The 24,684-nt window shown below is 36.1% G+C and overlaps 1 long non-coding RNA gene across 6 annotated transcripts in view; it reads right to left on the minus strand.

The window, feature by feature from the left end:
- Nucleotides 1-279: 279 nt before the first annotated feature.
- Nucleotides 280-24,684, minus strand: part of LOC140635961 (uncharacterized) — a 76,941-nt gene continuing 52,536 nt past the window's right edge. For 2 of the 6 annotated variants that reach the window (XR_012033325.1, XR_012033324.1), the window contains 2 exons: nt 19,622-19,736; nt 10,818-15,946 (listed from right to left, as the gene is read on the minus strand). This is a non-coding gene — a long non-coding RNA (uncharacterized lncRNA). Of the gene's footprint in view, nt 1,959-2,041; nt 2,105-10,817; nt 17,245-19,621; nt 19,737-24,684 lie in introns of those variants that run through there. The other 4 variants (XR_012033326.1, XR_012033327.1, XR_012033329.1 and 1 more) reach the window with 3 other exon arrangements.

Here is a 24,684-nt window from a genome sequence, read left to right on the forward strand (position 1 = left end):
TTTTTTTGCTTGAGAGCTAAACCTCAGAGGTTTGGTTTTTTTTAAAAAAAGATTTATTTATCTGTTTGAGAGACACAGAGTGCATGAGCAGGGGAAGGAGCAGAGAGAGAGCAACAGAGAGAGAAGCAGATACCCCACTGAGCACAGAGCCAGACAGGGGGCTCTGTCTCACCACCCCAGAATCATGACCTGAGCCAAAATCAAGAGTCGGATGCTTAACCGACTGAGCCACCCAGGTGTTCCAATCTTGTCACAGGTTAAATGGAAAGAGCGAATACACAGATTAAATGGAAAGAGCCAATACAGTGAATGAGGAGAGGGAAATCATAGAAGAAGATATGTCCTGAGCAAAGCAGAGGGAGTAAGTTAACTATGGGCCTGGAGCCTACAGCTGAGGAAATGGAGGGAGCAACTAGATGGACTAGAGCGACTCAGTGAAAACTAGAGGTCGGTTCATCCATTGGAAATGGAATGGTGGAGAGAAGTAGTTGAGGAAGAGGAAAACATCTGGGTTGACCACGGCGGGGTGGGTGGGGTAAAATGCTAGGTCAGAGTTGAGGGATCAAGGAATTTGGAAGCCCATGGATTTGTACTAACACACGTCCATATAGTTGGGTGGCATTTTTTTTCCCCCAGTGACATCAAAATTGAAAGGACAGTCGCTTTGTGGATAATAGAGTGAGAAACCAGAATGGTAGGAAATGCTAGGCAGAGAGTAAGACACCACAGTTTAGATCTTGGATGTGCTGAAATATTTGATAGTCATGATGAGACCTGGAGCCGGGTCCCAGGGGTCCCAGAAATGGGTTTCTGCAAGGGGACTTGAAGGAAAATAGAATTGACAAGGGCGGGGGAAGAATAATATATTTGACAGATTTTAAAATATGAATATCCAAGCCTTCCAAATATTCCAAACGTAGGCAATCTCAAAGGATTTACATTATTATCATTACTATTACTACAAATAACAACGTAACAATCATTATCTCAAATGACAAGCTTAAAACTGCTGTGGGATAATTCAGTGACAATATTCAGTGTAAAACAGCCGAACTAGTTCAGAAAAACCATGACATCCGTAGCCGTTTTTGTGAAGAAGTCAGATGAGTAATGTGAGGCCATTAATGGGTCACGGTTGTAAGTTTAATAACATAGATCAGCACCTTGGAAGGCAAAGCACAAAGAGCAGGGGTAACGTTTTATCTTAAAGTTGGGTTTAATTAGAGAAATCAATCTACCATATGACTCTCACAAGTGTCCTGATAGTTCCGTAGTTATTTATACATTATTTTTTCTTCCTTAGCAAATACCATAGCAAGAGGAAGGATTACTTGAGCCAGTCCCCACCCAGAGCAACAGAAATGTAAAATTACCAGGTGTTTCTGTCTTAATTTGACCAAGAAATCTAATAAAAGATAGAATGGTATTTTTAAGTGCTGTTATTAAGGACACTGGTGCCAGATGGCACGGGTGCTGGTGTGTTTCTTCATGTCTTCTCTTCCACCCACACTGCGACAGTAGGAAGGTGTGCTAACTTAGACTATTATCTTACAGATTCCATGAATAAAACAGGTTACCTTTTTTTTTTTTTTTTTAAGTGCTCTGTACCATTCAGAAATGTAGGGAAGTATCATTCTTGCTTAAACTCGGTGCTGTTTCCTCTAAATCTGATCATTACGATAAAAACTGAATAAATAAACCTGAAGATGCTGCTGATGGGAGGAAAAAAGTTAGGATCAATATTACGACATTCAATACGTCTTTCAAAGGTGAGAGATCTCTGGATTGTGTCTGCAAAAAGCGGGCCACAGTTGCATTCATTGTTCAGTGAGCTTGTCCACACAGTTCAACCCACCGACAGCAATGAATGTTGATTGTGACCTTTGAAAAAATAATCTCTGCGTGGAGAAGAGAACATCCTGGTGGGTTCTGCTTCAGTTTTCCGTCTTCTGCAAGTTCTGAAAGCCATGGAGTAGTAGATGATGGTTAGCTATAGGGTACAATCAACGGTCGATGGTTTTGATTTTAATTCCAAACTCACCGACAGCGTTGAATGTTCACTGAAGCAACCTCTAAACTCAGAACTCTGCTGACTGTATAGGATCTGTAAGCATCGGAAGGGGGCGGGAGACAGAAACAACACGGTAACGTTAGTCAGACATCTATGCATTTTTAAGCCATTTCAAAAGAATATGAAAGAAGAATGTGATTCTTCCAACCAAGAGCTTGGCAAACCTCCACATCACATTATGTGAAAGGAAAGGATCTGTTTCATTGAGTTAAAAAAAAAAAAATGCCTATTTTGGCTTAGTTCCAGAGATGAAATTATCTCACTCCTAATGACAGGGAGGATTTGTTATTCAAAGGAGCTTGAAGTAGCAAATCAAAACAATATCTTATAATTTAAATATTGCTACGCTTATAGTAGGTAAACATGTGGTATTTAGATTATACAAATTAAATGGAATTTTCATAAATTTCCTAAAATCAAATTGTTAGTGTTATCTTTTTATATTTAGTATTGTTTTCCTAAGGATTATAGAAAAATAAAATTTTAAAAGGCTATAAAATTAGTACATTCTCTGAAAAATTCTTATTCAGAACTACTGGACAAATAAATGAAGAAACCAGCTCAACACGTTTTTCTTAGCTTATGGCATAAAGATTTCATTAAAACCATTAAAGGTATAAATAATCAAGGTATGCTACAACATCATTCGTTTCTAACCATTTTGGATACAAAAACCCTAACACTTTTTGGGAGGTCTTTTCATATTCCTTTTATCCAGGAGTGCTTTGTGACTTATGCTTATTTTTACATCATTACAAACTCTACTCAACATATTTTTAGAACCATTTTCAATATATATTTTTTTATCATCAGTTTTTAAAAAGTCACTTTGTTTGTGTCAAAACCAGGATAGGAAGTCACTATTTCATATGCTTAATTGGCACCTAGCGTGATTATAATTATCTGTGGGTGAGACAACCCACAATAATTTAGAATAGTGCTTTGAAGGTGACCATCGTCTGTTCAATCAAGGCAATTGTTTGTGAAATATGTACTCTAAATGGTTATATATTCTAATATTTCACTCACGTAGACTATGTTAAAGCCACTGATTGTTTAGTGACTTCTAGATAAAATGTTTATGTGGAAACTGACTTTTTAAGGGGAAAAATGATTAGTAATCTCCTGAGTGACAGTCTTAGAATATAAGATGGTGGTTAATGTGAATTTTGCAGTGTTCATTCTTTTGAAACAACCAAACTTTTCCTACAAACTAAAACTTTTTAGGAAAATGCTTTATCAGTAGGTGTTTCTGTGTTGCTGCTGGATATTATCAAAGCCCTGGGGATTTGTTTGTTTGTATTATCAATTACAACTGGATGTTGCCTGTCTGTTACAATATTCGTGTCAAGTCAACATACAACCATCTTATTCCATGCCTATTCCTCTCCAGCTACGTGTGCTAATATTTGCATAATAGGGATGCTATAATAAAAGACTCTAACTTGTGTATTTTGCATTAACACGAAATGTGCATTTAGCTTACTAATAAGCAAGACTCTAAGGCAGTTAAAATTAATTGCAAGGCTTAACTACCTTCTTATTTTCCAAAATATTTTTCTACAAGCCCTTAATAGAATATAATTAACTTAAAATTCCTAACTATAAAATTGATTCACTTCTAACAATAAGAAACTACATTTGGGATGCCCGGGTGGCTCAGGGGCTGAGCGTCTGCCTTCGGCTCAGGGAATGGTCCTGGTGTCCTGGGATCGAGTCCTACGTCAGGCTTTCTGCATGGAGCCTGCTTCTCCTTTTGCCTGTATCTCTGCCTCTCTCTGTGTCTCTCATGAATGAATAAAATATTTTATTTTATTTAGATTTTATTCATTCATTCATGAGAGACACACACTGAGAGAGAGAGAGAGAGGCAGAGACACAGGCAGAGGGAAAAGCAGGCTCCATGCAGGGAGCCCGACATGGGACTCGATCCCAGGTCTCCAGGATCACACCCTGGGTTGCAGGCAGCACTAAACCGCTGAGCCACCCGGGGTTGCCCTAAAATCTAAAAAAAAAGAAAAGAAAAAGAAAAAGAAAAAGAAAAAGAAAAAGAAAAAGAAAAAGAAAGAAAGAAAGAAAGAAAGAAAGAAAGAAAGAAAGAAAGAAAGAAAGAAAAGAAAGAAAGAAAGAAAGAAGGAAAGAAAGAAAGAAAGAAAGAAAGAAAGAAAGAAAGAAAGAAAGAAAGAAAGAAATTACATTAGATGTCTTGTCATATACAAAATAGCAATGATAAATATAGTGATTAATTTCTTCTTTCCTTGGGATAAACTAGATACATGCTTCATAAAGTTCTAGTTTGTTGAAGGTAAAAATCTCATCTCCGCCCACATACATGTTCCCAAACTGGAAATAAGATGTCTGCATTCTGACTTGTAGGTTCCCTTGTGTTGGACAAGAGAATACATTTTAGATTATTTTCGTTCCATATGGAAAAAAAATGTTCTACTTGCTGGTTAACCTAATTTTCTGCTAATTCATGTGTGCTTTCCATTTTAAATCTCTCTCTTCCACATCTTTATTTTCATGACTTAATCCTTGGCTATAAATCACTGATCTGTGAAACACTGAGCTTCAACAGTACCAAAATTTTACAATTTCTGTAAGAAAATGTGCAGTGACACTTCTCTGCAGTGTATGTAATTCCAGAATTCTGAGGTTGACAGTAGCAATCTGCATACCCGCATAGCTTTCCTTGAACAAGAGGAGTCACAGCAGTAGGTCACTTATGGATCGATATCTTTCTGTCCACCTCCTCATAATTTTGGAGAGTTGTGTGGACAGAATAAGACCAACTTGCAAAAGGCCAGATTTATTTTAGCCTTTATTTCTCGTCTCTAGGCTTGCGAGAACATTAAATATTTCAGTTTTGCTTAAGGTTAGTAGGTCATAAATAAACCAAAGCAATTTCTTTGCTTTGAGCAAGAGGGTCACAGAATACATGAAATACCACTTTTAAACACAGCAGACCCTAACATGAATTGACAGAGGAACATGAAGAAGTAGTGTGATGTGCCTCAGCAAAAGGCCATAGGGATTTGGGAGGCTGAAGTTGTCTGTTTTAAGAATAGATTATATATCTTGTCTGATGACCTGTATTTAATTTAAGTGACTGCCTTTGCCAGTCCTTCCAGAGGGCAAGTGTGTGAAATAGAGCATCTCAATGTCAGTCTCCAGTCCTTTCCTCTGCCTGATGCCTTGACCTAAATTGAGCATGTGGGCATTGATCTGGACAAATGAAAGCGAATGAGATTTTGCTACCACATGAGTTTTATTAATTCTAGTTGGTTTGAACACTTTAGGGACAGCACATATCCACGAATAGACTTAGATTTTAATCAGTTTTATTTTCTGTTGATGGAAATGAATCTCTGTTTCAAAACATAAAGAGTGAAGATGTCGCGTTAGAAAAATTGCCATTGCATTTTCCTTCCCGTTCCCCCGGAAGAAAGGGACACCATGTCTGAAACCCAGAATAAATGAGGTGTCAGCTTAGGTGGTATTTGGGGGGCCCCCTAGATTCCTTTCTTGGGTTCATATCCATTTTCTTGGAAGATTTCTTCCTCTATTCAGGATATGAACTCTCATAAAATGTTTCAGCACTAACATTTTCACCTTCCCAATTATGCAGTTAAAGTGCCTATTGCAGAAATGCTCATTCTTGGTAATTATAATTGCAATTATTGGGACCTCTGGCTACTTCAGTAGAAAGAGTGAAAGCATCAAAGAGGTCACAAACTGACTCAATTCAGAGAGAGCCAAGTTGAATACTTAGACCTGGCTCTTCACTGAGAAAGCAGAAAAATCAGGGCAAGTCATGCCAGAGCTTGGCTTAGATTAGACCTCTTTTACTACTGAAATACTGACAACCCAGAGGGGCCTATAATTTTGCTTTCCAACAGCTTTGTAATGCCTGATAGCTGTTAACCCCTGGTGACAGCAAACGGCCTGAACGTTTCTGGTTTTCCTTCCCTCCCAAAACTGTGGAAATAATTCCACACTACTCACTTTGTAAAATGGCTTATGAATTTGCTTTGGAGAAGAGAAGCGTTTCCAGCATAACCTCTGTGCTATCTGGCAACACTACTAGCAATTGAATTTAAAAAAATGATTATATATATATATCTCCTACATAGTGTATATGTTCCACAATAAAAAGATATTTTTCACAGACAAATCAGTCCAATTGACCCTTATTGAGTCCTTATAATTTTAAAAGGAAATTTTATTTTCTGGAAAGATTTGGAAATCTACAAACTAGCCATCTCCTTGGTGTTTGTTCTTGGAAGCGTTCATAGACATAAATATTGGTGTGTTTGTTTAAAACACATATACTATCTCAAATCAAAGTTTAATCTAACAGAGAAGGTTAGAAAAAAGAACCCCCGTAACTCCAACATGAATGCCACTTTTAAGAACAGCCTAGCATTAGTGATATTTTTTGCTTTACTTATTTTCCTTATATTAATCATTGGTTATCACAAACTGGATTACAACTTTTTTTTTTTTCCCGCAGAGAATGTATACAAACTATGTTTACATGTATAAAGGCCTTCCGTGTATGGATGTTGTAGCAATTTGAAAGGCATTGGACGGTACAGGAGGATAAGTGAACAGCAACAAAACTGGGTCAATGGACTGGGATCTGCCCCTCACTGGCTCGGTTACATAACTTCTCTGAGTTTTAGTTTTCTAGATAAAATCTGGAGAAAAAAATCGTCCACACTCTACTAGTTCAATTTATTTTCAAATAACCCTTTAGAATAGATACTCTGCAAAGGATAGCATAATATTCCTTTTTTTTTTTAAAGGATGGAGATTTGTATCTAGGTCTGCCAAGATTCTAATGCTTCTTCCCTTTAAAAACAGCTGCTTTCCCACTTGCAAGATGAAGAAAAAGAAATGTTAGATTTCTAAATAGCTTCAAGATACATCACTTAAAACAGCACAATAACATTCCCAGTAAGATCAGCACTCAGCTGTGTTCCTTCCTTACCTGGTAGGAGGTACTGACCAACAGGCAGGGAAAATTCTTCCAAGACAGAGAGTTTTAAAGAGGATTGATGTCTTAAAAGTTACAATTAATCTTAACCTCTCCTGACGTCAGGAGCCCTTGATTGACCTAATGCATCCTGTCTTAATGTCCAACATTATTAGCACAGTGTGGGGATTCTGGTGTATTTAGCATGACTTTTCATCTTTCAACATGATTTCTTGTTTTTTAGGTTATGTCATAAATTATTTTAAAACACATTAAGTATGTAATTGGCTATCCATTGAATTAAATTAGTGTTTAAGTATTCACTGGATTTTTAAACATTCATCAAACCTTCATATTTTTTAATGTTTGAAAGTTTGTCTACTGGAAAAATACTTCAGTGTTCCTTTGCTCTGAAATTTAAGCTTCTTCCTGAAGCAAAAAAAGAAAGAATGAAAGAAAGAAAAAGAAAAGGAAAGAAAATATACATATTACTCTCTTCATTTCTCCAAAACTCATGAGCATATTTTGTAATTAAATTATATGGACTTTTAAACTATCCCTTTATGAATAATCAATCATGTAAATAATCAAATTACCAAAAAAAGTGGTTTTTTCTTTTTACTAGAATAAAACACTTTTTTTTTTTTTTTAGAAGAGTGTGAAGTTTGGAGTGAACTGAATAAAATGAAAAATTTAAATTGTAACTGAAGCTAAAACATATTTTTTTCATAATGAAGATTCATTATGCCAATAGTATAGCCATCATGACTTCCACAAACTGTGTCAATGCCATGGTCAGCAGTGTTTATTTTTAGCAAGGAAATATAGTGCCTTTGATCTATGACTTTGCAGGAATGGTTGATTAATCCCTCAGTTTGGAAAGAATAGACATGTTGACTGATACTTAAAATAATTTGAGAATTCATCCCCAGTAAACATACCATGTTAGTTACACAATTTGTCTTATTATGCTGATATTCTTAAGCATGTAGATTCATTGTGGAAAATTAAGAATAACACATGGATTACAGAAAATAAGCTTTTTCTAGGAAAAAACATCAGTTTTTGAGAAGAAGTATACTTTGCTTATACAGATTGCTTAAAATTTGTCATAGGAGGAGACCAGAGATACATAATCAAAAAAAAAAAAAAAAAAAAAAGCTAGGTTTTTAAAAAAAATTTTCACGGCAGCCTGGGTGGCTCAGCGGTTTGGTGCCACCTTTGGCCAGGGCGTGATCCTGGAGACCCGGGATCAAGTCCCACGTCAGGCTCCCTGCATGGAGCCTGCTTCTCCCGCTGTCTGTGTCTCTGCCTCTCTCTCTTTGTCTATCATGAATAAATAAGTAAAACTCTTTATAAAACTTTTTTTCATGTGAAATGATCAAATATTAAGTTGTGATTTATTATGTTACACATGATTACAAATATTTTTTGAGTATCGATAACATCTTCCAAATTGTCTCTGTTCCATTCAAAATTCAGTCTACAATTTAAATTCTTCCAAGCTTTTGACTTCATTCACCATTAACTATGTTATTAAAATACCTTACTATTTTTGGAAGATATTGTGAAGGTATTTCTGGCTTCATAAATTATACAGGCATCTGTTCTTTCAATCAACAGGATACCAAATGTTTTTTACATCAATCTGTGTGAAACAATGTATATAATACAATTTTATTTCCCATGAGCTTTTAGTAAGCACTGACTTGGTAGTAAAAAAATGTTTGAATGATTTGGAGATTAGGATGGTGGAAAGGGGATAAAAAATAGTAAAAAATGTATTACACAGTACAATCTGTGAAGATTTTTAAAAAATCTAATAAGTAGAATAGGATAAACAGACTAAAAATAGAACATTTTTAAAAAGAACTTATGGTATAAAAGTAGCTTTCGAGGTTTCTCTTCTACACAGAAATTTAAAATTAATGAGATTAGCAGAACTTGACAATTTTAACTACAAAGCTAAATCTCTATTAAAAGGTTATTGCTTACGGTTCTAATGTTCTGCAAAATACCCTACTTGGAAACTATGAAAGTTCATAAAATTTTTTGATATTAAGCTCTGATATGCATTACATGGATTTTGTTTTACTCCATCAAAATCACCTTTATAAGAATTCATCCTTTATGAATGAGTAATTTAAAGTAAACTTGAACAAGCAGGAACTTTACCTAATACAATCAGCAGGTTGCTATGTTCTCTCCACAGGTGACTTCTAGGCTGAGAAAGGATTCCAGCCACAAGTCAAGAGTCCATTACAGTTAAATATCATATTGCTCAATAAATCTTATGAAAATGAAATGCCTTAGCACAAGCTATTCATCAAATATATGCCATATGACATATTTGGATTAATTGTCGAAAGGACTTGTGCATTGATTTGAACCCTGAAAAATGACCTTGTCTAGACCTAAGATTCTGTGATTCTTACAGTTTTTATTCTATTTTTAGATTTTTCTTAGTCAAAGAGAATAATTCCTATTGGGCTTAATTAATATTTCTTACACTGTGCGCTTTAAAAGAATAAACAGGTAACAACCCGATAGTTAACCATTCACAGTGTTTTTTTTCTCTTCTTAGAAATATTAATAGATCAGTTTGTTTCTTGAACAATAAGACCATGTGGCAACACAATCACTGAAATCATAACTGAAGAAAGGAAAGACAAAAGACCTCATTCAGAGGTTACTTCACGTTTGTACCAATGTAAGAATGTTCCTTATTAAATGTGTAGCAATAATCCAAATACATTGACAATTTTATACTGCTAGTTATATTCTTTATAACTGTTCCTTCTCCCCCCACCCCCCCAAAAAAAAGTTACATGGAAATTATTGCGTTAAAATACATTTTGAGATTGGGAGAGAAAGAGAAATAAGAAAGTGACTTCATAGCAAGAAGGTTTCCTTCCCATCCAAATCTTCACTTTTGGGTTGCTTTCCTCTCATATTTACATATTTGCAGAAAATTGGATGGCTTAAGTTTGCAAAAATGTCTATATGAAACTATATAGACTTTCTATATGAAAGTCTATCAGACATGGAGGTAAGCCATCTTTGATGTTATAAGGTTCAAGTGGAAAATTGTGATTTGATTTAAGCAATCTTTATGAATTATTTGCAATCCAGAAAAGACACCCTCCCACTAACACTAATCCAGCTAGCAAACTCTTAGTTTATGGCAAAGATATGATATAATTGTACTATATTTTTTGAAATTATTCCTTTTGGACTTATGAATGAACACCCTCTCTCCTGTATTATTCCTAAATGTTTACTGGAGATTAATACCAAGGGAAACTGACACAATGACATATCTATACAACTGTTTTTAACAATAGTTATCTGCTATTAATAATAATGCAGTGGCTGGGTATAGCTCATAATTTTTAATCAGTGAAGGTATTAATTAGATAATCTTGGATCAAAGTCAATTTACGTGCCTTTTTTATATCCCCTCTGAAACTCCAATTAAATACACTACTCTTCCCAGTTTCCTGTCTTAAAACTAGTTTTTAGTGTTGCCTCGAAGCTGTTAAACAGCTGCAACATTCCAACCATGAAGCTAGCGATGAGTAAATTACACAAATGCAAATACAGTTAAATTTCTTCTGCAAAAGGGTCTAAAAGGCATACATTTGGGGAGAAAATACTTAGATGTTCAAAGAATTTTAGACATAAGACTAGAGATATGCCCACAGTACCATAAATGTTTTATGGAAAAGATGATGATTATTGTACAAATAAAAAAACATCATAGAGCCATAGGATAAAGACAAATATTTATTCTCTAAAAAGTATTAAATTATATACTCAATTAACACAGAGATTCAAAAACGCTAGAGAATTTGAGACAAGCTATCAATGAATGACGGAATTCTATGGTTACCACCCATCTCGCCTCCTTATCAAATTCTCTCTATATAATTACTTAGCATCTATTTTAAATACCTTTTTGCTGCATGATTATTAGCTAAGAATTATTTTTTAATCGTGCAAGAAGATAACATAATGTTCTATACCCCAAGACTTTTAAAGGCCAATTAATGTTGCCTACTGAATTTTAAAATGAGAGAATAACGAAATACAATGAACTAAAGACATGTACACCGAGGAGACACAGACCTCTAGTTTCAACATTATATATATTTTCTCTGTGAAATGGACTCTAAAAATGAAAAATGGATACGCAGATAATTTTATGACCCCCCCCCCTTTTTCGTATACTTCTCTTACTTTGTCTATTTTCCCCACTAGACAGGGAGATCCTTGAGGTCGGGAACTGTTTCTCACTCATCTGTGGACCAGAGGACCTAACATATTTCCTTGAACATAGTTGGTGATCAGCGTGTGCTTGTCGCCTCCTCCTTAATTCTCTGGCACACATCTATCTAGAATATCTAACTGCTCAAACAGAGTCCATGTCCCATCTATTCCTCCTTTTCCTGACTCTGTAAAACCACAGAGAAGCAGCTAACTTCCATGCAGGAGCCCCACACATCTGGACGATCTGGAATCTAAAGTCTAAATCCCAGAAGCTAATCATTCTCAAAGGTTCTGCTGTGGAAAAGCGTGAACAGGTTAAATAAAGCTCATTGGGGATCTTGGCCAACTGTTATCCGAACAATTGATAGAGAGCAACGCACAGGGTTAATTTTCCAACAAATAATTCTTTCTCTTTAATACAGCATCTGATGAAATGATGAATTTTACTCTTCTGTGCAATAGGCCATATGTTGTCTTCAGGTGACGTGAACAAAGGTAACCGTGTGTTTAAACCTTGCAATCATAAACAGGTGTCCAAGCCCCAAATACCTCTTGGTAGACTATATACTTCTTCTGATAATATTTTCATTTTTGAAAACATGTCTGTATTATCTCGATTGAACAAGACATGTGGGTACCGCGGAAAGGATAACAATTTGGGGACCGATTCAACACTGTATGCTTTAACTGTCCCCATGTTTTGTTTAGTAAATAGTCATATATATATAAAGGACAGCAGGGGAGGGGGGGAGCGGAGTGCTCTGGTTAGATAAAAGTTCCTCTTTATCTAATTCTGTTCTTACCAAAACATACCTTGAGGAATGAGTTGCATGCCCTCTAACTATATTAACCACATACTGTTCCCTCCTTGAGGTCCAGTAAAGATTATTTTCTGATCCCTTTTTAGTATTTCCTCCAGGTGGGTGTTCAGAACAAATATCCAAATAATCTGGTTCTGTCCACCACAATGAACTTTAGAGGGATTTCATTCAGCACAGATTAGATTAGTTGTTTTATTTCAGTCCTTGTGTATCAATGATCAAACTACTTTATGCACCAAATGTCACAGGGGTTTTCCAGCTATATTCTTGAAAACTGAATCACCCTCAAAGGATGGAGACTTGTCTTCTTTCAGTATCTTTTAAAAATGGGGTTTAGAGACACCGGGGTGGCTCAGTGGTTGAGCATCTGCCTTTGGCTCAGGGAGTGACCCTGGGGTCTCGATCTCAAGACCCTCATTGGGCTCCCCGCAGGGAGCCTGCTTCTCCCTCTGCCTGTGTCTCTGCCTCTCTCCGCGTGTCTCTTGTGAATAAATAAATAAAACCTTTTTTAAAAAATGGAGTTTAAAAATAAATGGAGTTGGATTTAAAGGCAATCCCCCAAAAGTTGTGACCAATGGCGGAGTCCCTGGCCTGTGGCACCACCTTCCAAGGCAATTAACTCCAAGGGGCCAATGGAGTTCAGATGTGTATATAGGACTATGTTTACCCAGAAATCAGTCACATTAACATAAATATTGATATTTATAAAAAAGTCTCAGCAAGTGAAATATTTATTCCACGGCTGATTTACAGCAACACAAGGACTTATTTACTAATAGTTAAGATCCTGTCAATTATAATATCCTCAAGGGAAAATGTTCTAGCCTTTTAGAATTTTTTTTAATTAAAAAATCATTTTAGCTAGAAGATATTTTCCCCAGAAGATACCATTAGAAAGACCTTAACAAAATCATACGTTACTCTATAGTCTTCTTTCTCTAACATTTCTTTTGTTTTTATTAAATTCAGCTTACATCAATGTCCAAAAAGTTGACGGTCATTCATTGTCATGCTACCAATCTTGTCTTATTTTTCAGGACATCATGCTCTTTGAGATGCCTGTGTACATTGTGGTCATCTGTGGTCATCGTCCTGTGCCTAAAATCTCATTTCTTAATGTTATCCTGGATTCCTGCTTGTTGCTCAAAAGAATTCTCACAAGAAAGCAACAAATTGAATTATGTAGTTACCGAAAAGGATAAGCATCCCCGAAATAGTTTCAGACATATTGACTAATTTGAGCAATCCAATTAGTTTCTCCCCATACCTCATACTTACCACAGGGAAGGCATATTTTACATAATGAGATTTACAGAAAATTCTGTCATTCTGGAGAGAGAGCTATAAAAATATATTATGCTTCAGTCTATTTTCAGCTTTTATTTTCTGGCAAAAAAAAGGAAAAATAATTTTGGCAATAACTTGTCAAAGAGTCCCCTCAAATCTTTTTGTTGTTTTAGGGTAACAAAAATATTTTTACGAGACGGAGTTTTGACCTAAGTGTTCACTTAAAAATAGTTCCTTTCACATTCTCAATTCTACACTCTGCCCAGTTTTGTTAAGATCACCTGAATGATACAAAATTATGCTAACTTATACCAATTTAAAAACAACCATAAAAGCACACAGTCCTATGGACACAAACAACAAGACTGTAACTCTAATAAACAAGATTGGCTTCATGAAATGTTTTTCAATGAGCACTTTTAAGTTACCACAGTTTTCCCATCCTCTACGGGAAACATTCAAAGGCACTCCAGAGAAATATTATCTTTTCTTTGGGATATAAAATTAGTATCAAAAAACTAAAAATATCTATTGGAGACAAAAGATATCAACAAACATGCTTTCCTTTCTATTATGGGAAAAAGCCTGAGGCACATGGCAGGAATAATGGCAAGGGCTTCAGTTTTCCTACAGCCGTTAAAATATAACATTTTACCTCACTTAAAATCAATATTACATTAAAAGTACAATTTTCATGAGTTTCTATAGTTACTAAAGATATCTTACTGGAATGGGTAGTAAAATTTAAAATTAGATGTATGTCCATTATTACAAATTTGGAATACTTTAGGAGAAATAATGGAATTAAAAAAAAATATATATATATAGACCACCGAGAAATTCTTAATACATGTCTCCTGAAATTCAGTATATTTACATACTTATAAACAGTATATTTTCCCCAAACATGACATTTTTTCTTGAGGACAATTTGTGTGTCTTCAGGATGATGGGGGTAGGAAAGGAAAAATATATTTTATTCGAAGTTCTGTACTTAATGACACTTCCTAAGTTTGAGTCTTTACAATTAATCCAAGTGCAGTAAGACATTTCCATCTGGAGGAATATTTGAAAGAATAAAGATTGGTAATTTGCTTTAAGCTGACTTACTTTTCATGCTTTCGTATATGTCCTATGAAACATTTGCTCAGCACTCATTCCTTTTCTTTTTATATTTTTAACGATTTCAGAGATTGGTGCATAAAAATGTATGCCAGAGCTGTTTTCAAATATCTTTCTACAGGAATAGGCTGAATTTGGAAGCTGCATCCATTTTCTTACTTTCTGACTTTATAAAGTTTGTTTTGGAATTCTCAGTAGAGCGTGTTCAGGTACTTGTTACAAAACCTTGCAAACGTAAGGCAAGTCTGCAGGAGCCCCAAGTTCAAAATTCCAAACAGAAATAATCCATTTTTGCTAATGTCTAGAAACAAACATGAAAATCAAATGCTCTGCTTCTATTGTTAATTTAGTGACTGTGCATCGAAGCTCCACATATAAACAAAATATTTTTCTGTCTAAAGCTACCATAATTTTTTTTCTTAGTCAAATGCACCACAAAAAAGAAAAAAAAAAAAAGAAGGAAGGGAAGGAAGGAGGGAGGGAGGAAAAGGAAAGATTTTTAAACTGGCATGCTTGAACAAAAGCTTTATCTTAAGAAAAAGAGAAACAAAGAATCTTTCTAAAAGTTGCTTTATCTTGGTTTTCCTTTGTAAAATTTAAAATTCTCAGAGTCTATGTTTTAATGTCAGAGAGTATCAGTAGGAGGACTTGACACCAAATACAGCATAGTTTCTACCTTAAATAAACAGATAGGCACTACTCCTTTGAGTATAGATTACTAGCTGAAAGTGAATATAAATTTGGATTACATCACATTCACTTAAAAACATACACTCTCATAAAATATCTCTTTGAGATTTTTTTGATGACACTTAGAATTTTAGATCTTTAATTCTAATATCATTTGCCTCCTATTCAAATTGTTTTTTAAGCTCTTTTTTTTCTTTTTTTAAAAAATGCATTTAAGAATCTAGAACTTCTAGTTCCTTCACATTAGTGTCATCACACTGGTGCCACATGCCACATGGACAGGCGATCTCTCCATTCAGACCTTCCCTCCCATCTCCTAAGAAGCCACGAGGAAACATGTATGACCTCAAAATGTCATGAAACACACTTCCATTCATTTTGTTTTTGAAGAGCAAGAATGTTTAATGGATTTATTTCCTTTGTTATTTTCCCTTGGAACAAGAACTTGAATGCTTTATGTTTTGTAGTAAATAATTTTTTTAAATCTAATTCTTAAAGCCCTAGATACTTGGTCTTCTTTCTTCCTCCTCCTCCTCTTTCTCCTTCCTCCTCCTCCCCCTCCTCCTCCTCCTTTTTCTTCTTCTTCTTCCTCTCCTCCTTTTCCTCCATCTTCTTCTCCTTCTTCTTCTTCAAAAATAGCCACCTCATGTTTCAATATTTGAAATGAAGAAGGGTGAAGTATAACTCATAAACAAAAGAATACATTACCTGCAGAATTAGACATTGGATCTTGAAATAGTTTTCTTGGTATATTTTCCCATTATTGAATTGATTTTCTAAAAAACAAATACTATACAGTTCAAGTTATACTTGCTCTCTGTGAGAAATAATTTTAAAATACGTTGTGAGAGACATTTACCAACCTGTATTATTAATAGAGTTATTTAGGTTATGGATTAATTATTACACTAGTTTGAATTTGGCTATTTATGGCTTTGTCTCTTGCCTTTTCCTCCTAACCCAATCTAAACTCACCAAAATATAATTAGATGCTTAGAATATAAAACTATTCTAATAATACAGAAAAATATAGAAAGTGGTAAGTGGGAAGTCCAAACAAATGGGAAACCCCAAATTTTCTGAAGCCTTGTCTGACCAGGAACAAAGCAATCTTCTATATGGTCAGGCATCAAGAGCCATCCTTGACTCCCGTCCTTATCTGCGACAGTCATGGCGCTATTCTTACCTCTACAAATACCAGTAGACTCAATAAGCAAAACAATGTGCTAGCTTTCCTCTATGACTCCTTGATAAGGTTTAGGGAGTAGATTTTTCAAGGAATAAATGAAGAACTAGGTGACCAGTAAATTGGGGGTTTTTGTTGGTTGGTTAGTTGGTTGGTTTGAACACAGAGTTCATTGTAAGGAATTTTCCTGCATCATTATATGAAGTAAAAAGGAAAATAATCAGAAAAGGTCAGATGAAACACATTTTTTTTTTCATTCTAAATGAACAATGACTGACGTTAAAAATAGTTTCCCATTCATTTAAAAAGAGCAGCTGTGTTTGGCAAGAGAACGCTGGGAGTGAATGCAAGATGGTACCTGCTGACCCTTTATGCTACCAAGGCCAGAGTCCCGTTGCTCTGGGCTCCTCTCCATGGTGAGGAAGCACAGCACCAAGACCCCCAAGTCCAACACACCTCACAGTGCATGGATTTAAAAGAAAGCAGACGTAACCCGAGAAGGCACTTGTGAGGTGGGTTCGTATCTTCTAGGGAATATTCCAAGATGCCTCTCGGCTCCTGACCCGTGCTCTAGTGACAGTGTGCAGGGGGTAGGAGCAATGATGGGAGGCAAGTCATCTGCTTTAGGGTCGTGCATTTCCCCACCCCGGCATTTCTCTCAAGGAGGACTCAGCACATAAATCAGAGACAGAAAGTCTGTCTCCACGGAAGCCGAGGTAGAGCAGAGAGGGTGGAGGAACCATTGTCTCCAGCACTTGGCTGTCTGTTGAGAGTGTGATTACTGGCTGGAAAAACGCAGCCTTTGCAGAGGTTCAAGTGCCTGGATTACAAAACAGAGATTAATTAGGGTAGCCAAAATTCAAAGTACTGAAATAATGAACAAGTTTTCAGGACAAATGGAATTAATTTATAATATATAGTAGGCAGTCTGCCCAATTGCTGTGCCCTTTGGACAAGTAAAATAATTAAAAGCCTACATGTTCTACCAACTGTATGTGAATTTTTTCATCTGATTTCTACAACTCTTGCTGGAACTAAATATAGCATATGCCTTTTTAGCTTGACAAATAAAATCTGCTAAATGGATTAGATGCTCACTATTACACAAGAACTGGACTAAATAATGAAGTATAAGCATGGCCCTTCATTTAAAAAACCCTCAAAGACTCCCATTCTGAGTCTTTTAAGAAAGCAGTTCCCTCTTTCTCTGGTGAGGTTGAAAGAACATGCTTTGCTGTTACACTGAATCTATTGCCACCTTGACAATGAATTAATTATTAGGTGATTCGAAATTTTTCTCTTCGGAAATACAGTCGCATTTATCGAAGATTCCAGAAACCGTGCTGAAGGCAGAAAATAATTAATACAAAATCTTGATCAATAAGGCATATCATAAAGCATGATCTTCAATATTACCATGTACTTGCTTTAGGATGAATGTAAACACGTACAGAATTTGGGTTGACATTGTCAATAGTAAAAACTCATTTCCTCTGGGGGGCGGGGGGGTAATATTTTAAAGAGGTTAAATGGTCTGGCTGGTCATGTGTTGGTGTGTTTGTGAGATCAAACAGTAGTTTGGAATAAACAAATTATGTGACAGGAAACCATCATCATTTCATTAACTGATTATTTGATAAAATACAGCTGTATAGTTTAAGAATACGAAGTGCAGAAAAATCCATTAACACAGACTAGGACCAAACTGTTTCAGGTTCTATGAGTGTGACTGCTACATGTGATATGTCTTTTTAAAAATCAGACTATAACCCATTTTATATAGAGAGAGACCCAATCTTTATATATATATTTTTTTCAGTAGAATTTTCCAGATGTCCCTTTCTATCCTAAGTTGCTGTCTGTGCATTTTGTTGTTGTTGTCATAAAGGGTATAGACAGGGAAGGAAATTCAGCGTTCATTTCTTTGTTCTTTTCATTGCCTTCCTTTGTAATTTAGAACTGTGACTCAATCCCTGGTATACAGCAACTAACTTGTATTGAATATGTGTACACCTCAGATATTTGGCTTCAACTCTCTTAACATCTCTCTACCCCTCAACTTGGTTGGCTCTCTCTTTTTTTTAAGATTTTATTTATTTATTTGAAAGAGAAAAAGAGCACGTGCAGGGGAGAGGCAGTAGCAAGCTCCCCACTGAGTAGGGAGCCGACCCCCACAGGGCTCCTTCCCAGGACCCCGGGATCGTGACCTGAGCTGAAGGCAGACACTTAACTGACTGAGCCACCCAGGTGCCCCTGGTTGCCTCTCTTATCTTATCATCAAATCCACAGTCCTCACTAGGGTTTACATGAATGGTCTGAATGGTTTCTCTCACTTTGTCTCCTACCTTTCTTCTCCTCACTCACTCTGCTCTAGTCACTTGGGTCTTCTTGCCATTAACAGAGCATGTCAAATATGAATTAGGCTCAAGACCTTTGCACAGCTGTTCCTGTTATCTGGAATGTTCAACCATCAGTTATCCTCATGGCTTATTTTCCTCCCTTAATTCATGTCTCTAGTCAAAGGTTACCCTCTTTTTTTTTTTTTTTAAATTTATTTTTTATTGGTGTTCAATTTACTAACATACAGAATAACCCCAGTGCCCGTCACCCATTCACTCCCACCCCCCGCCCTCCTCCCCTTCTACCACCCCTAGTTCGTTTCCCAGAGTTAGCAGTCTTTACGTTCTCTCTTTGTAAGGCCTACCTTCACCACCTTACCTAAACTAGTCCCTGGATCTTTCTCTCTACAAATTTAACTCTGTTTTACTTTGCTTAATTGCAAGTATCACCATAGGACATTATACTGGATATTAATGCAGCCATTTAACAAATAGATAGTGAGTACTTGATAATCCCAGGCCCACAGCAGGCGCATACTGAAGTGAGCCTAGGTTCTTTGGAGAGAGCAGAGAATAAAATAGACAAACGTCCCTATCCTCGTGGGGTTTATATTTGAGTAAGCAAGATGCAACATAAACTAGACAAATTAATAAAAACATACGGCATGTTAGACAGTAACAAGGAATCATTATTTTTAGAAATAGAGTAGGAAGGGGAATTTAGCTGTGACACGGGTGGGACTGAAACTTAAAGTAGGTGCCCAGGGAAGGGGATCATAAGCACCTGAATGCTGGGAGGAAGCTAGCCCTGTAGACAGCTACAGGAAAGAAGCTCCAGGCAGAAGAAAGAGCACTTACTGTGGGTTGGAGGAAGGGGAGGGCGCGTATATTTTATCAGTTGATTATCTCTCCCTTGGAATGGAACCTCCGTTAGAGCTTCTACGTGTGTGGTTCACTGCCAAATCCTCAAAGCCTAGAACAGAAAGCTCTGGCTAAGCATGTTTGAATGAATTCAGTAAGTTAATCATTCTCAGTTTACAAATAAGAAAATCGAGGCACGGCCATTAAGTACCTTGCCCAAAGTACCAGGTGGATTAAGATTTGAACCAAAAAAAAAAAAAAAAAAAAATCTAACCCCATCGTCTATATGCTAACTACTATCTTCTGCTGCTCTATCCCAGGTCTCCCTGAAAATAAGAAAGTCCATGTGGTCTGCAGCTTAAATGGCTCAACTGTCACCAAAGAAAAAGAAGGAGAGTAAAAAACTATCCTAGATTACCTATATTTATGTCAGATTTTAAGTTTAGACTCAGAAAAGTTAACACATTCCCCAAGGTTAATTCCAGAATTGTCTGAATTGAAAGCAGATAATGATCACCACTGAAGAGACCGGCCAAGGGATGGGTAGTTCGCCTCGGCTTATTGTTCATTTGTGTGTGACTTTGTGCAGTGGCCTCTCTCTGTGCCTCAGTTTCCTCAGCTGCAAAATAGAAAGGTTGGGCTAGGCAATCCCTAAATCCCCTTCTGCTTTAATGTTCTCTTTTCTCTAAATACAAAATCCATGAAAATATTCTGGAACGTTCTGCAAGTCCACGAAGAGACAAGTAGAAATTATCTGTGAAGGAAAATGTACATACAGAGGCACTCCAAGGGGAAAGAGTTTTAAAGAGAAGGCAACAGGGCCTAACAAAATTCATGTGTGAGGGAAATAGTATACAGATAGTAGACAGACAAGGCTGAAACAGGGTGAGGAGAGAGGCAAGGGGGACGTCTGAAGATGCCGTTTCTAAGCTTAGAATATGAAGAGTTTTCAGCACTGTGGTAAGGTGTTTGGATCCTAGTCGAAGGGTAATTGAATGCGTGGACAGTTTCCTTACATGTTGTTTATTTTTTCATATGGTTAGTGGTACATCGACATTATGGGCCACAGCAACAATTAATGTCTTTTTTTTTTTTTGTGTGTGTGTGTGCTAAGATGCTTTCTTTGACATGAATTGTTTCAAGACAAGGAGGACAGGGAAGAGACGGAGCTTTAAAAAATGAATACATTTCACAGATGCCAAAATAACATTAGAAGACCTTCCTTTCTCCATTCTTTCTTTCGTATCCTCAACTGCTGTAAACTGTCGAGGCATATGGTCCGTGTCCTCACGTAGCTTATCACAGGGCGGAAGACAACATTAAATAAACAACACGGGAAGGTACTCCTCGGGCCACCTTAGAGTATATAGGGTGTGACACTTCAAGAATAATTCTAAATTGAATATGGTCACTTCTAGAATTTTCAAATGTCACTGTGTACCTGAGAATGGTAATTGTAAAAAAAGAGTTGCAAGTTTCCTTTCTGTGGTTGGTTCAGTGGTCAAGAGACTAAGAAACAAGAAAAACTGATTACAGAGAGCCCCTCCACACCACTTCTTTTCCCCTCCTGTCCTTTCCCCTACCTCCTCCTCCTATTCCTTGTTATGCTTTGCAACAGCCATCTGCGTGAAAAGCTCAAAAAGCTGCCTTTACAGACTGTGTGATTCACCAGTCTTTGCACAGTATTGCATTTCTTGATGACTCACATGTTGGATAACCCATGTGTGCCCTTCATGTGTAACTGGAGATGGTGTTTGTCTCCTAGAGTCATATATAATTCGCATGGCTGGTAGCACATTAGTACATCTACAGTAGAGGCCACTAAAAAATAATATATATTTTTTTCAGCAATAACGTGTCAAAGGCACTTAAGAAAATTTAGTAGAAATCCATTTCTGAACAGTTCAGTTGTTCGGTTAAGTTGTTATATATAACACAGATGCAAAAAAAAAAAAAAAAAAAAAAAAGATAGGTACTCGGGATTTTGGAATTAGAAAATTCTAGCCACTTTCAAATCTAAATACTAACACATACTGAACTGATAAAACCGAAGCCAAACCCAAGTATCCCCATAAAGAAGAGTGACTGGATTCTAGAAAGGACTACAGTGCTTACCAGTACACTGAATTCAAAATATGAAATTCATGTGTATCATAGTGTCTGTTTCTAAGAAACCAAAGATAATTTTGTTGTGTGTGTACCACATATATCTATATTTTAGTAACATGCAGATACATTTATATTTTTAAAATAATATCTTTGCTTTAAGTAGGGAGTTGTTTTAGAAGTAAATTAATAGGCCATCTAAAACTTTATTTCCTCCTCAATATTTTGGAAGCAGTGACAACCTTAGAATTCCCTCATTAGGTCTCCAAATCCCTTCCCTTTCTCTGCCTTTTTGACTACCATCCATATTTTATTTCATTTTTTAAAATTTTATTTTGTTTTAGTTAGTGCCTTCTTTTACTCATCTCTCCCCATGTATTTTTTTTAGACCATGTCTTACCTTCAAATTATTCAGAGTTTAAAAGAACATTCTGGGTCTCACTTTTTGTGGACCTTTGTAGAGTGAACATTTGGATGTGACAGGAAGAGTATCGTTAGAGAAGGGCCACCTCACAAACTTGAAAACAAATGGACTCTGGTAAAGTATCTTTTGAGACTCAGAACACAGCTCCTCCAAACATACATGACTACATCAGCTGTCAATGGTAGGCTTTTTGAAAAGTTGATGTCTGGGAGACAGCTATTTATACTTTGTGTGGGGGGAAAAAAAAATCTCTTCAGTTAGCTAATCTGTCATAAGAAAGACAAAGTTTATTCATGTAAATGGGGAAACGAGGACAAATAACCATTCTCCTTTGGAAATGAAACTGTGTCATACAAATATTTCAGAGTGTTTGCATTTTTAAAATCATGTCTCTATTCAAAGTATAAATGTAGGTATGTTTCCAGTTTTCTGTAGAGAACTCTACACTTTGCTTGCATCCGAAAATATTCTAATATTATTACCAACCATCTTTTACAACAAAGTACTTTTTTCCTTTCCTTGATTTTAGTTTTAAGTGATCATTAAGCTCTGTTCGGTTTTATGCTAATGACATTGAAATGTGTTAGAAGTGAAATCAATTGGATAAAGGGAGAGATTACCTAATAATACATTCTCCGGGGCAGAGGGGCCATGTGAGCTTTGACGGGGTATAGCATAGGCATTTCTCCTGGGATTGGCATACAGATGTCTCCAGGTGGAAATGAAGCCCAGCAGTGGGAGAGGTGATAACAATCACACTTGTAATAAGAGGATGTAATAACTGTTTTCTTAATAGAAACCTAAAAGGGGTTTGGGTCTGGATTTTTAAAAAGCACTTCATTCACATAGTTCTGTTTCTTAACACTTACAATGCATTTCTCCCCCCTTCTGTCTGAAAAGACATTACAATAAAAGGTGCAAAGATATTTTGATGAGGTGACTAGAGGGTGATTTTTTTAGGCTATATGAAAAGAAAAACAAATTTGTTACATTTGTACTTACTTGCATAGGAGCGTGTGGAAACTATAGTCCAGTTCTTGGACACAAAACTGGATTAATCCAAAAAATAATGAGTAAGTACCTTTAGAGGATACCCTCTTCCCTGCGTGCTAAATGCACAAATAACATTTCTATTTAATAAAATTCAAAGACAGCTAGGTTGCAAATAGTTCTAGCAATAATTACTGAAATTTTCTATAGGTTAAAAACTAGCACGCTGGAAGATTCTTAATAGTGCTAATGATCCACAGTTAGCTATAAAGACAAGCTTAGGTGGGAACCCTTTGAAGGATCCCGTTTTGAAGTACCTGCGCAATTCCTGTCATATCAGGTCAGGACTAGTAGGATTTGCGTCGAAGCTCTAAAGTATTTTTAATACTACAAAAGCATAAATGCACTCCAAGTTTATATTTAGGAAAGTTTCTCACAGTAATTCTTCCTAAGTGTAATGAGATTAAGGTCCAGATGATGGAGAATTATTTTTAAACTCAACAAATCTAAAATGTTATGCTTATTCTATTGATAAAAGAAGTATGGCATGGGGAACGTTACATACTTTGCCTATTTTTAAATATACATATTTAAAGTACTTCCAGTCCGTGAGCATGGAATACTTAGATAGTTCAGACTTTTGCTTTTGGGATACAATATTTAACGTCAACAAAAACCAATGGCAGTCATGGCTGCATGGGTTATGGGGAAAGTATAAAGAATGGGACAGAAGACCTGAGTTTGTGCTGTAGCACCAGCAGCTATGAAATCTTAAATAAATGATGTAATCTTTCAGAACTCCATTCGTCAAGAGAAAATGAATAGCTCTCAACTTCCCCATCAACTTCATGATGCTGTGGTGAGGATTAGCTTAGCTAAGGGAGAACAAAATCTATAATGGTTAAAATGGGTTTTGGTACGAGGAAGACCAAGTTTGAACTTTGACTTTTGCCACTTTCTAATTAAAGGGCCTTTTACACTTAATCTTTCAAAATCTCAGTTTCCCCTCCTATGGGTATAAAAAAAGTTGAGCCAGACTGACTACTTATCTGTCTCTCTATCATCCATCTATTTACTTATCTATCATCTGTCTTTCTACCTATCTCCTTATATACTTATTAAGTAATCATCACATTGTTAGTGCTGGCAAATATGAATAAAGTAGAAGAAAGCATTTTGGAGAGTAGTATTCCATGCAAATATAACTCCATTATTAATGGAAATAGCATGAGAAAAATGGTATTTCTTAAATGTGTTTTTTAAAGGAAAACCTTCAGGTCTAAAGTTAAGATTCTCAAGCAATTACATATTATTTAAGTCAGAGAATAGCAAGTAGGATATTATATCAATATCTAATTATAATTCCTGAAAGAAGTGAATCCATTCAATTAAGAGGAAAACACTGTAAAAAAAAGTATAAAAAAATATATGGTCTCTATCCTTCCTTCTGTCGCTCTTAAGAAAGTATTTTGGGGTTTTCTTTTGACACCTAGGGGAGTAGCTGCTCAGGATGCTGACTTATAGGAGTTCTAAAAAATCT

Source organism: Canis lupus, chromosome 6 (genome assembly GCF_048164855.1).
Source record: "Canis lupus baileyi chromosome 6, mCanLup2.hap1, whole genome shotgun sequence".
NCBI lineage: Eukaryota > Metazoa > Chordata > Mammalia > Carnivora > Canidae > Canis > Canis lupus.